Here is an 11529-nt window from a genome sequence, read left to right as displayed (position 1 = left end):
CCCTGAGGCTTCGTGAAATTTTAAAAATTGAAAGCGACCAATATCAGAGCTAACCTCGTCACCGACATGCTCACAGATACAGAGCGGCCTCACTCTGCTTCAGTGAGATGAAAGCCCAGAGCGGTTTCAAGGTCGAAAGTAATTGCAAAGAAAGCTCGATCAATGAAAGTGCAGCTCATTGAGGTGCCTTTAAAGTCCTGATTGTTTGAACTGAATTTCTTCCGAAAGCGCTTGAGATTCAGGTGGAGTGATTTGGGGACTTCCTTTCCCTCTTTGCAAAAGTTTGAACCGCAGATCAAGATCAATAGTCCCGGGCTAAATGAGGGATTCGCCGGGATATGAACCTCGCATCGAGAATTATACCCCGACCTCAATGAGCCCAGAAACAAGAACGTGTCGTCACATTTACGTGTCACGGTCACATTCTAAACTGGTTTGTCCTGTGCTGTACATTACTGTCTAAATATTATAGATAAGCAGAGCACTTGAGCTGTCACAGCTGTGACTTTGACTTTTCTCCCTCTCCTCTCGATCTCCCCGGCAACTGCCACTAACCACAATCTTCTCTCACACTTCATCATCAGGAAGTTCCGAGCCTCGGTTTTCAAATGAAATAACTCCCATCTCTTCAATCACCGACAGCCCAGAGAGAGTTTCATAATTTCAGCTCCCACTTTGCCCAAATCCTCCGTAAAGTACCATGAAAATAATTGTCCTTAAGTCACTAATAATATAATTAAGAACTTTTATTGTCTGGGGTTTTGTTTCAGATTCCACGGCTTTTAAAGGTCACTGCGGATGTTTAACGAATCGCCTCTTGTTTGGCGGTTTCTGTGTGGGAAAGATCAGGAAGTGATAATTGAGAGACCGAGGATGAAGCTGTTTGATGGGAGCACTGGGGACACAGACCGTGCGCGGCTCCAGTGGAGCAATCGGTCAGCGCGCGTTATTTCTACAATAATTATACACTCGAGAAATGCTGGGGTTGTGAGTTTCAGCGCCATCGAAAGTAGTTGAACCTTCGAAACATTTTGACTGGAGTTCAAGGTACAACCGGTTCCATAACACATCGACTTCTTCCTGTCCCCATGTGGGCACTGAGGCTCCTCTGTCCTCCCGTCTTGCAATAGCAGGCGAGAGTTTATTTGTTTATAGGAGGGAGAGGGGGCGATTGGCGAGAGCTGAAATGGTAAAGCGGCCGGCACGACATCTTTAAATCTGAAGAACCAAACACACAATTCTTCTTTCCGTGAAGCAGGGATTCATCGGTTTGAAGTGTCGTGTAGGGAAAATTCGGGAGGCAAATCTGCTGCCTGGTGTCACGGTGTAACGGGTGAAATTATTCAGCTTTCAATTGTTGATCGGCTGAAATGTCGAGAGGCCTTTCCCAGCTCCCGTGTGGAACAAGTTCAGCTTTTGAGCCATTGGGTAAAGTGTTTTTTTTAATTGCTGCTAACGAATGACAAAACATTTTGTACAAACAAGAAGAATTGTAAACTCACGAGTTCGCTGTCCATGTTTCTTGCATCATGTTCAACAGAAACAAGGATTCTCCTCAACACGTTGCTGAAAATTGTAAACAGGAATTCTCCCCTTCTTCTCCATCGACAGGGATAATTCAGAGTCCCACCATGAATCTGTATGATGGAAACCAATCCAACAGCGAGCCTGGATAGCTCAGTCGGTAGAGCATCAGACTTTTAAAACAAGTCGTGATCTGAGGGTCCAGGGTTCAAGTCCCTGTTCAGGCTAAAAGTTTTAAAACAGCTGGCAAGTTCTGCTTTTCCAGTGGACCAACATCAGCAAAAGGAGCAAGAGTTGGCCATTCAGTCCCTCGAGCCTGCTCCGCCATTTGACAGCGTCATCGCTGATCTTCGGCCTCAACTCCACTTTCCCGACCTATCCCCATATCCCTTGAGTTCCTTTGTGTCCAAAATTCTATCTCCCTCAGTTTTGAATCTATTCAACGGCATCCACAGCCCTCTGGGGTGGAGAATTCCAATGGTTCACAACCCTCTCAGTGAAGAAATTATTCCTCATCTCTGTACCAAATGGCCGGCCCCTTATCTTGAGATTATAACCATTAGTTCTGGACTCTCCAGCCAGGGGAAACAGCATCCCAGCATCTACCCTGTCAGGCCCTCTAACAATTTTACATGTTTCAATGAGACCACCTCATTATTGTAAACTCCAGAGAATAAAGGCCCATTCTGCTCAATCTCTCCTCACAGGACAACCCTCTTATCCCAGGAATCAATCTAGTGAACCTTTGTTGCACCCACTCTAAGGCAAGTGTATCGTTCCGCAGGTAAGGAGATCAAAACTGTACACAGTACTCCAGATGCGGTCTCACCAAAGCCCTATATAATTACAGCAAGACTTCCTTATCCTTGTACTCCAACCACCTCGCAATAAAGGCCAACACACCATTTGTTTTCCTAATTGCTTGCTGCATCTGCATGTTAACTTTCTGTGATCCATGTGCAAGGACACACAAATCCCTCTGAACACCAACATTTCATACTCTCTCACCTTTTAAAAGATATTCTGCTTTTCTATTCTTCCTACCAAAGTTAATAACCTCACATTTCCCCACTTTATACTTCATTTGCCAACTTCTAGCCCACTCACTTAACCTGTCTGTATCACTTTGCATCCTCTTTGCATCCTCCTCACAGCTTACTTTCCCACCCAGTTTTGTATCGTCAGCAAACTTGGATACATTACACTCGGTTCCTCATCTAAGTCATTAATATAGTTGTAAATAGTTGAGGCCCAAGCACTGATCTTCACGGCACCCCACTAGTTACAACCTGCCAACCCCAAAATGAACTGTTTATTCCGACTTTCTGTTTTCTCTACGTCATCAAATCCCCAATCCATGTTAATATATTACCCAGAATCCCATGAACCCTAATCTTGTTCAACAAACTTTTGTGTGGCACCTTATCGAATGCCTTTGGAAAATCCAAATATTCTACATCCACTGGTTCTCCCTTATCTACCCTGCTATCAACACCCTCAAAACCTCAAATAGATTTGTCAAACACGATTTCCCTTTCATAAAACCATGTTGCATGTGCCTAATCATATTATGATTTTCTAAGTGCCCTGTTACCACGTCCCTAGTAATAGATTCTCGCAATTTCCCTACTACTATTGTCAGGCTAAAGGTTCTGTAGTTCCCTGTTTTCTCTCTCCCTCCTTTCTTGAATAACGGGGTTACATTTGGTACCTTGTAATCCATGGGGACCTTTCTAGAATCATGGGAACTCTGGAAGATAAAACCAATGCATCCACTTTCTCTGCAGCCACCTCTTTTTAAACCCGAGGATGTCGGCCATCAGGTCCAATGAATTTGTCAGCTTTTAGTCCCATTAATTCCTCCAGTACTTTTTCTTTACTAATCTTAATTGCTTTAGGTTCCTGTACATTTCCAGCACCCTGTACATTTGTAGCATCACTTCACTGCTTTAATGCACCATCCCCCGAGACATAAAAGCCAATATTCCGTTTGCCTTCTGGATTACCTGCTGCACCTGTATGTTGAATTTTGTCTTTCTTGCACGAGGAAACCCAGATCCCTCCGTGCTGCAGCATTTTGTAGTATTTCTCCATTCAAATAAAAAAGCAAAATATTTTTTTCCTCCCAAAGTGAATGACTTCACATTTTCCCACATTATATTCCATCTGCCAATTTTTTGCCCATTCGCTTAACCTGTCAATATCCCTTCGCAGACACGTTCCTCATTGCAACTTGCTTTTCCACCTATCTTTGTACCATCAGCAAATCTGGCCACAAGACACTCTGTTCCTCCATCCAAGTCATTGATATATATTGTAAATAATTGAGGCCACAGTACTGATCCCTGCAACACCCCACGAGTTAGATGAAATGCCTATAAATTTCCGCTCCTCCTATTGGTCCGGAACTCTCCTTAATAGCCAGGCGGGATTAATGGTGAGACTGGCGGTCCCGAGGTGCATTTGGAAAATAAACATTAATTGAACCCTTCAGTTGCAACATTTAATAAAACGAAATTAATAAAAGTCACTGAAAATTTTTTTTCTGGAGTTCACCAAATTCGGGGTGGAGGGGGGGCTTCAATGCTGTGTGTTTGTGCCGGTTTTAATGGCTCGAAGCGCTGGGATTTCAGTTTATTTTATTATCCTTGGTCCAAACGCGCTCTCCCTGCTTCCAATGTCTTTGTTTTTCGGTCTGATATTAAGATCATCAATGGCGGCTGCATCACCCAGCATGCAGCGCGGTTCAGATTATGCCCTATCTGAATCAATGGAGCCCAGCACGCAGGCGCAGTAGTGCCTCATTATCGGTCAGTGTGTCCTGAGCATGCGCGGCCAGTCGAGGCTGCGGGAGGAGCGCGTTCGGTGCAGGTCAGAGGATCGGAGCAAGAGGCTCAATAAACCCCGGGGCCCGGGTCCGGGCTCAGGCCCAGGCTCAGGCTTTACAAACCCCGAGTGCGGCCCCAGACCCGAATATAAAACAGTGAACATTATCCCCCCCTCACTACCCGCCGGGAAATGAAGGGGAAATGGGGATCGGTCAGGGAGCGTCTGTAAATGAAGGGGAAATGGTGATCGGTCAGGGAGCGTCTGTAAATGAAGGAGAAATGGTGATCGGTCAGGGAGCGTCTGTAAATGAAGGACAAATGGTGATCAGTCAGGGAGCGTCTGTAAATGAAGGAGAAATGGTGATCAGTCAGGGAGCGTCTGTAAATGAAAGAGAAATGGTGATCGGTCAGGGAGCGTCTGTAAATGAAGGAGAAATGGTGATCGGTCAGGGAGCATTTGTAAATGAAGGGGAAATGGTTATCGGTCAGGGAGCGTCTGTAAATGAAGGGGAAATGGGGATCGGTCAGGGAGCGTCTGTAAATGAAGGAGAAATGGTGATCGGTCAGGGAGCGTCTGTAAATGAAAGAGAAATGGTGATCGGTCAGGGAGCGTCTGTAAATGAAGGAGAAATGGTGATCGGTCAGGGAGCATTTGTAAATGAAGGGGAAATGGGGATCGGTCAGGGAGCGTCTGTAAATGAAGGGGAAATGGGGATCGGTCAGGGAGCGTCTGTAAATGAAGGAGAAATGGTGATCGGTCAGGGAGCGTCTGTAAATGAAGGGAAAATGGTGATCAGTCAGGGAGCGTCTGTAAATGAAGGAGAAATGGTGATCAGTCAGGGAGCGTCTGTAAATGAAAGAGAAATGGTGATCGGTCAGGGAGCGTCTGTAAATGAAGGAGAAATGGTGATCGGTCAGGGAGCATTTGTAAATGAAGGGGAAATGGTTATCGGTCAGGGAGCGTCTGTAAATGAAGGAGAAATGGTGATCAGTCAGGGAGCGTCTGTAAATGAAGGAGAAATGGTGATCAGTCAGGGAGCGTCTGTAAATGAAGGAGAAATGGTGATCACTCAGGGAGCGTCTGTAAATGAAGGAGAAATGGTGATCGGTCAGGGAGCGTCTGTAAATGAAGGAGAAATGGTGATCCGTCAGGGAGCGTCTGTAAATGAAGGAGAAATAGTGGTCAGTCAGGGAGTGTCTGTAAATGAAGGAGAAATGGTGATCGGTCAGGGAGCGTCTGTAAATGAAGGAGAAATAGTGGTCGGTCAGGGCGTGTCTGTAAATGAAGGAGAAATAGTGATCAGTCAGGGAGCATCTGTAAATGAAGGAGAAATGGTGATCTGTCAGGGAGCGTCTGCAATTGAAGGAGAAATGGTGATCGGTCAGGGAGCGTCTGTAAATGAAGGAGAAATAGTGGTCGGTCAGGGAGCATCTGTAAATGAAGGAGAAATAGTGATCAGTCAGGGAGCATCTGTAATTGAAGGAGAAATGGAGATCGGTCAGGGAGCGTCTGTAATTGAAGGAGAAATGGAGATCGGTCAGGGAGTGTCTGTAATTGAAGAACTGGCAATCGGTCAGGGAGCATCTGGAAATGACGGAGAAATGTGATTGGTCAGGGAGCATCTGTAAATGAAGCAGAAATGGTGATTGGTCAGGGAACGTCTTTAAATGAAGGAGAAACGGTAATCGGTCAGGGAATGTCTGTAAATTAAGGAGAAATGATGATCGGTCAGTGATCGTCTGTAAATGAAGGAGAAATGGTGATCTCTATATCTTTATTCATCCGAGCTCGAGCTTTGGATGCTGTTCCTTTCCTTCTCGTTGGAATCTGTCTATTCTGTACCCAAAGCAACTCCTCCTTGAAGGCCTCCCACTGTTCAATTACTGTTCTGCCTGCCAATTTTTGATTCCAATCCACACAGAAAAGATCCCTTTTTAACTCACTGGAATTAGCCCTCCTCCAGTTAAGAATTTTCACATTTGACTGTTCCTTGTCCTTTTCCATAACTATTCTAAACCTAATGAGATTATGATCACTGCTGCCCCACTGAAACATGCTCCACCTGCCCCACTTCATTCTCCACACCGAGCCCACTGCTGTACTCACACTCTCTCACACTCACTCTCTCACACTCACTCCCTCACATTCACTCTTTCATACTCACTCACATTCACACACATTCACTCTCACATTCACTATCTCACACTCTCTCACATTCACTCTCTCACTCACTCACATTCACTCACATTCACTCTCACATTCACTCTCTCACACTCACTCTCTCACACTCACTCTCACACTCTCTCTCACATTCACACTCTCTCACTCTCACTCTCACATTCACTCACATTCACTCTCTCACACTCTCTCTCTCACACTCACATTCACTCTCTCACCCTTTCACTCTCTCACCCTTTCACTCATGGTTTCGGGCCACTGAAAGATGATGCGATGGGTTTGGATTTCAGCAGAGGGAGGAGGGAGAGTGTGTGGGACGGGGATTTACAGCTTTGAGGCACAAGAGAGGAAAGAAGGTTTTGTAGAAACTAGAATTGTCTGTTCTGAATTTCTACCCTGTACTTACAGTGATGACTTTTATAAACTCCTTTATAGGGTATTAGAAGGGGAGGATTTACAGAGGGAAACTCAAACCAAAGATCACGCCAAGATCTGACAGAGTCACTCGATTCATCAGGACCTGAATATCATCGGCCTTTGAATGTGGAAGGAGAAATGTTTGTCTGTTCTATCTGTGGGAGAAGATTTCAAACATCAGTGTGAGTGGGAAAGCACCGAGACACACACACCCGAGTGAGAGTGTTCCAGTGCACTGACTGTGGAAAGAGCTTTAACCAGTTACACAGCCTGAGAAAACATCACTCCATTCACAGCGGGGAGAAACCGTACACGTGTTCTGTGTGTGGACGAGGCTTCAACTGATCGTCCAACCTGGAGAGACACAAGGACACCCGGACCACGGAGAAACCGTGGAAATGTGGGGACTGTGGGAAGGGATTCAATTACCCTTCAGAGCTGGAAACTCATCCACGCAATCACACTGGGGAGAGGCCGTTCTCCTGCTCCGTGTGTGGGAAGGGATTCACTCGATCATCCACCCTGCTGAAACACCAGCGAGTTCACACTGGGAGAGGCCGTTCTCCTGCTCCGTGTGTAAGAAGAGATTTACTCGATCGTGCCACCTGCTGAAACACCAGCGAGTTCACTCCGATGAGAGACCTTTTAAATGCTCTGACTGTGGGAAAGCTTTAAAAGCAGAAACGAACTGCTGAGACATCAACGCAGTGACACCGGGGAGAGGCCGTTCACCTGCTCCGTGTGCGGGAAGAGATTCACACTGTCATCACAACTTTTGTCACACCAGCGAGTTCACACTGGGGAGAGGCCGTTCACCTGCTCCGTGTGCGGGAAGAGATTCACACTGTCATCACAACTTTTGTCACACCAGCGAGTTCACACTGGGGAGAGGCCATTCACCTGCTCCGTGTGTAAGAAGAGATTCACTCATTCATCCTCCCTGCTGAAACATCAACTTGTTCACACTGATGAGAGACCTTTTAAATGTTCTGACTGTGAGAGGAGCTTTAAAAGCAAAATTAATCTGCTGCAACACCAAGGAACTCACACTGGGGAGAGACCATTCTCCTGCTCTGTGTGTAAGAAGAGATTCACTCGGTCATCCCACCTGCTGATACACAGCGAGTTCACACTGGGGAGAGGCCGTTCTCCTGCTCCGTGTGAGGGAAGGGATTCACTATTTCATCCAAACTGCTGACACACCAACTTGTTCACACTGGGGAGAGACCTTTTTAATGTTCTGACTGCACGAAGAGCTCTAAATGCAGATACAAATTGTGAAGACATCGACACACTCACGCCAGGGAGAGGCCGTTCACCTGCTCCCTGTGTAAGAAGAGATTTACTCGGTCATCACACCTGCTGAGACACCAGCGAGTTCACTCTGATAAGAGACCTCTGAAATGTTCTGACTGTGAGACGGGCTTTAAAACAAATGATCTGAAACACCAACACACTGACACTGGGGAGAGACTGTTCACCTGCTCCGTGTGTGGGAAGGGATTCACGAATTCATCCCACCTTCTGAGACATCAACTTGTTCACACTATTGAGTGACCTTTTAATGCAGTAACTTTGAGAAGAGCTTTAAAAGCAGAAATGAACTGCTGACACATCAACTCACGCACTTTGTGGTGTTAAAGTAAAATTTAAGCTGTTGGGTTAAAGATAAAAATGACCTTTTTGGCGACTAGTGTGTGTGTGGCTGCGGTCACTGCCCCGAGACCACACTGAAATGTGCCTTGTGCGAACCAGACTACCCATAATTAAAGCTTAAACATAACAAATGATGATTAACAAATTAATGTACTGCTAAACAAAATGGACTCTGCTAAACAAGATGGACCCTGTGAAAAGACATTAAAAAATGCTGACTGAGCACAACGAACTGATAAAAACCACAGAACCAGACTGAACAGACAAAGACCAGACTGTCTTAAGTTGATAACAGTTGTTTTAATGTGATTGGAGGTCAATTGTTGCTGTGGGGGCCGAATTGGCTAATGTGTCACTAAGCAAGGCTAATAATGTAATAGCTGCTAAATGTCTGTACTTGTAATGTATAAAAGAAGCTCAACGACCATTTTAAAGTTGAGAAGGTGACTGCGTACACTGCGGAGTGTCAAGCTCTTCTCCCAAAGCTTTGTCCAATAAACTGCATGTTGAATCTTTAAGTCTGACTCCGAGTGGTGATTTTCCCACAACAGTGGAGAGACTGTTCACCTGCTCCGTGTGTGGGAAGGGATTCACTCAGTCATCACACGTGCTGAGACACCAGCGAGTTCACATATGACTGCAGGGGTTGGATTCTGCAGTTAATCACATCCAGGACTGAACTACGGTGTTTAGAGTCAGGAAGAACAACGTGTAAGGATTAACCCATTAACAGATAGAATTTAGTATAATTATAATCAATAGTAGAAGTAGAACAAAATGTACTGTGAATCTATGTATCTGTAAATGTAAACTGTACTGTGTATTAATATAGAATGAACCATGTAACGTGTGTTCAATAAGAAAGCGCTGGTGGGCCGAGAAGGATGAATGATGGTTATTTCAGTCAAGTTTGCAGTTAAAACTAAAAGGATGCTGACAACAGTAAAGTGGGAATGAACAGACCTAAGGGAGGAATGTGCTGTAATAGCATAATGTCTAAAAGACATGTAGATAAAGGGACTGAAGGTTCATTAAATCAAGGAGTCACTCAGGCTCAGGCCTCTCTATCTCAAGCCTCCACAAGCCAGTCAGTAGAAGTCTGTTTATACAAACGGTTCTGTGAAGGCTGGCAATGTAAACTCTAAATAAGGTTCTGTTAAGTCTGTAACAACAAGGCACGGATGGGACCAGGAGTTATGCTTGGAATGTAACTTCTGAAGGTTGAGAGACATGAATAATGGTCAGGCTGAGAGATGTGGATGTGAGAGTGAACTGCTCATAAACTGAAAAAGGGAATAAGAAGAGACCTCAAAAGCTGAGGAAGGCGCACAAGATTCTGGCAAGGAAGAAGAGAACTTTTCAGTCAACAGATCACAGCAAGAGAGAGAGAGAGAGACCGCACCGTAGTCACTTGGAGGGATAGTTACATAATATAAATTGATTATTTCTCCAGTAAAATGCAGTGAGTGGGGGATAGTTACATAATATAAATTGATTATTTTTCCAGTAAAATGCAGTGAGCGGAGTGCACACCCACCACGGGTGGCCTCATAAAATGAGGACAATCAGTTCTTCTTTCCTTGGTTAGCGGTTTGTGGAATCTGGGGGTTTTGGTCAGTGATCGAGCGCATGTTTCGCATGTGTTGAGGTCCTGGGTTCAACTCCCAGCATCTCCCTAAATAATTTTTGACCAGAATTACCCACGGAAAGTTGAATGACGCTTTTTGAGCTCAGCGAGTTTCAACTTCTGAGGCTCCACCAGCATTAAATTGTCCGGAGCGGGACTTCATCTCACGGTCCCCTCAACAGCTCAACTCAAAGCAGCCGCCGACTGAGGGGAATGTGTGACGGTGCAATATCGAGCGAGCAGTCCCAGCTCTTGTTCCTGTTTGACGCTCTGTCATTCTTCCATCTCACTTTATGATTCAGAGGTTGGATTTCAGCCTTGTCACTGACCATTAGCGATTGGGTTTTTTTATTTCCACAGACTTTTTTTTTGGAAAGTTCAAAGTAAAGAGGAGCAGAAACCCCGTGAACTGAAGCAGAGGTTGAACATTGTGAACACGCGGGACCGCTGGGCATCTCGATGTCCTGGAGAGACGGAGCAGAAAGCTCACGGCTTCACTTCTAAAGTGTCTGCTTGTTTATTTCTCAGGTACCTTTTGACCAGTGGGGATGTAGCTCAGTGGAAGAGCGCATGCTTTGCATGTATGAGGTCCCGGGTTTAATCCCCGGCATCTCCAAACAAGTTACATTTCCAATTTTGGATTCAACTGTGAGAATATCATCTGAGACTCGCCTCACATTTACACACAAGGAGAGACAAGAGTTTCTTCACCTCGCGAAAAACCAAACGCTCCGCACAGAATATAATTCAATGGGAGAGCGCCCACGGTGTTTCAATGGCTCCCATCTCATGGTTGAACAGCTTGCCCAGTGATCGATTATTTCCAGTTTCACAGATTGGGGGGAAGCAGCGGACCGGCGTTCCGACCACAAAGAGGGAAGAATCGTCTGGATGTTGGGAGCTTCTTCTTTTCCCAGAGAGGTGTGAGCATCTGGAATGCATTCCCGGCTGGTGCGGTGGGTGCTGACTCTCTCTGGTGCGGTGGGTGCTGACCCTCTCTGGTGCGGTGGGTGCTGACCCTCTCTGGTGCGGTGGGTGCTGACTCTCTCTGGTGTGGTGGGTGCTGACTCTCTCTGGTGCAGTGAGAGAGAGAAACTGACCTGTAATGTCCCGTTTTCACACAGTAACAAATTGGAAAATATTCCATTCCAATTGCTATTCCAAGATGGAGTGACAGAAGATGCAGTCTCATCTCTCACTGATATTATTTCAGAGACAGACACATTATTAATCCCACTCTCAGGGACAGTGTCACACATTTAACCCTCTCTTGCATGTTGTCCCCTCTGCAATCTTGC

General features: G+C 45.6%; 2 non-coding genes across 2 annotated transcripts; both read left to right on the top strand.

Moving 5' to 3' along the window:
* Positions 1–1666: 1666 nt before the first annotated feature.
* Positions 1667–1751, top strand: trnak-uuu (transfer RNA lysine (anticodon UUU)). Its single transcript is given in 2 exon segments — positions 1667–1703; positions 1716–1751. It is a non-coding gene; the product is annotated as a tRNA-Lys (tRNA).
* A 9024-nt stretch (positions 1752–10775) lies between these two features.
* Positions 10776–10847, top strand: trnaa-ugc (transfer RNA alanine (anticodon UGC)). The gene has a single exon. It is a non-coding gene; the product is annotated as a tRNA-Ala (tRNA).
* The last annotated feature ends 682 nt before the right edge of the window (positions 10848–11529 follow it).

Source organism: Heptranchias perlo, unplaced genomic scaffold, assembly GCF_035084215.1.
Source record: "Heptranchias perlo isolate sHepPer1 unplaced genomic scaffold, sHepPer1.hap1 HAP1_SCAFFOLD_562, whole genome shotgun sequence".
NCBI classification, from domain to species: Eukaryota; Metazoa; Chordata; class Chondrichthyes; order Hexanchiformes; family Hexanchidae; genus Heptranchias; species Heptranchias perlo.
This window is presented reverse-complemented; position numbering and strand designations above follow the sequence as displayed.